Source organism: Mus caroli, chromosome 9 (genome assembly GCF_900094665.2).
Source record: "Mus caroli chromosome 9, CAROLI_EIJ_v1.1, whole genome shotgun sequence".
NCBI classification, from domain to species: Eukaryota; Metazoa; Chordata; class Mammalia; order Rodentia; family Muridae; genus Mus; species Mus caroli.
The window spans coordinates 84,868,726-84,870,963 of record NC_034578.1 but is presented as its reverse complement, the minus strand read 5'-3'; the positions used below and the strand labels follow the sequence as shown (position 1 = coordinate 84,870,963).

Genomic DNA, 2,238 nt, shown 5'->3' with positions numbered 1-2,238 from the left:
ATTGGATCCCATTACAGATGGTTGTGAGCCATCATGTGGTTGCTGGGAATTGAACTCAGGACCTCTGGACCACGAAGCCATCTCTCTAGCGTCCAGAACCTGTCTTAAACAACAAAAAACAAACAAACATAATAAACACACACAAAAGACCCCATATCTTAATATATATTACCTAATGATGAGTTCTTGGCTAGATAATTTTTTACAAAATAAGTACCTTGAATACTAAGCTATTCCAAATTACAGTTAAATCTCAAATTTACGTAGATATTTCAGTCAAGAAAACTGCTTAGTTAGTGCTGCAGGAACAGGTGTCTGTATGATAGTATGGGAGTGACCATTTGCAAAGAAACATTGGACTCTTATGGGCATGCATCTCAATGAACTATGACACTAGCTTTGACACTAACTAGAGTAAAGGTCAGGGAGTGGGGTAATGGTCACTAGAAAGTTTGTGTCCTCTTCTAGTCACAGGCTCTTACTTTGATTTCTTCCATACTTATGTATTTGTTTTAAAGGACATATCTTTTTCATGCATCTAAGATATTAGTCAAGTCCTTGAATGTGGGGAATGGGGTGTCTCCCTCTTTGCAGCAATGGATTTGGAGTCACATAGGCAGTTGACCAGTGACAGATGATAAATGTATACTGAATTACATTGAATGCTAATTAAGTTTAAGAATAGCACCTGGCAACTGAATTCCGCAACTGAACCCTGCAACCGAACCCTACTTTATGGTCCTTTATCTCAGTTTGTATGCATTGTTGTCTAAAAGGAAGCTGCATGCAGTGTCTAAATGGAAGCNCTGCAACAATTGTGTGGTTTCTTAGGCTTTTTCTGTTCCTTTGATTTGTTGATTTAAATCAACTGTGCTGTCCACACTGAGCTGGGGATGGAATTCACTCGTAGTACATCTGTATACTGTGTGCAAGAGCCTGGGTTCCATCCCTAGCACTGGGGAGATGTTTATTATGCCGTGAGGACTGCAGCCACTATTACATGTAGCTNTCAGAAAATACTTGAAATGTTCCAGTACAATCTAAGATGTGCTACACATACACACATGCCCATACACATATATACACACATATACTAGATATTGAAGGCTTAGAACTGCTTGTGGACGTTGTACATCGTGGTGCGCACTAGGCTCCGCACCACGATGTACAACGTCCACAAGAGTTGCTTTTGTCAGTGTTTTGCCACAGCAACAGAAAGCAAATGAGGACACCTCACATATATTGAATGGTATTGATGGATACTAGCTCCCATGTTCAAAATGATTTTATGCTCTTGATAGAGATAGGAACTGGAGTAGTAGGCCTTGAGGGGTGAAAAGACAAAGGAGTCCAATTGGTTCTTCTGTGCTAGCACTTCGTTTAGAGTTGGAGGTAGACACATGGACAGNTAATTATAGTGTAGCCTGCAGGCAGTAATAATGGGAGAGGGAGGTGGGAAATGTAGACTTAGTACAGAGGAGGAGGTACACAGATGTTAGTTAGAGATGCCATGAAAAGGAAGATTGAACAGTTGCCAGACTGACCCTGTGGGGAGGGACCCCGAGAGGAAGAGGTTGGCAGGGAGTGTTTACCAAGCAGAGGGAGGGTGAAGTGCCAGGGCTGGGAGCAGTGAAGTTATACTATTTTAGTAGCTCTCACTTACTCATGTGCTTATTGTACATCAGGCTCTTTGTTAAGGACACACATTTTTTTTTGTATCTAGCTTATGAAATAGGTACTTTGATATTTGCAAAGCTAAATTAAATGTTAGAGAGATTTAACAGGATTTTCAGCTGTTGTATCTGATCAGTAAAACTTGTTTAACAGCTGGGGAAGTGACTCAGTGGGTAAAGTGCTTGCCACGGAAGTTGGAGGATATGTGTTTGAATTCCCAGCACCATGTAGAAGCCACACTTCCCCGAGTATGCTTGGAACCCCTGTATTGTGTGTGTGTGTGTGTTTGTGTGTGTGTGTTTGTGTGTGTGTGTGTTTGTGTGTGTCTAGGCAGACAGCTCCTGGAGCTGGTTGTCCCACCAGTCTAGACAGAACAGCAAACTCTTAAGTTCAGGGAGAGACTCGGACTCCAAAAATAAGGTAGAGGGCTGGGGATGTGGCTCAGAGGTGAAGTGTTTGCCAGACATGCACAAGGCCCTGCCAAACAAGAAAGGGAGAATAAAAGCAAGATGCTGGAAGATGACCCCTAGCCTCCACCACTGCATGCACACAGACATACACACA

The 2,238-nt window shown here is 42.4% G+C and overlaps 1 protein-coding gene across 1 annotated transcript in view; it reads left to right on the top strand.

Moving 5' to 3' along the window:
* Snx14 (sorting nexin 14) overlaps positions 1-2,238 on the top strand; it is a 73,024-nt gene that overhangs the window by 20,493 nt on the left and 50,293 nt on the right. The gene's annotated exons all lie outside the window — the stretch shown is intronic.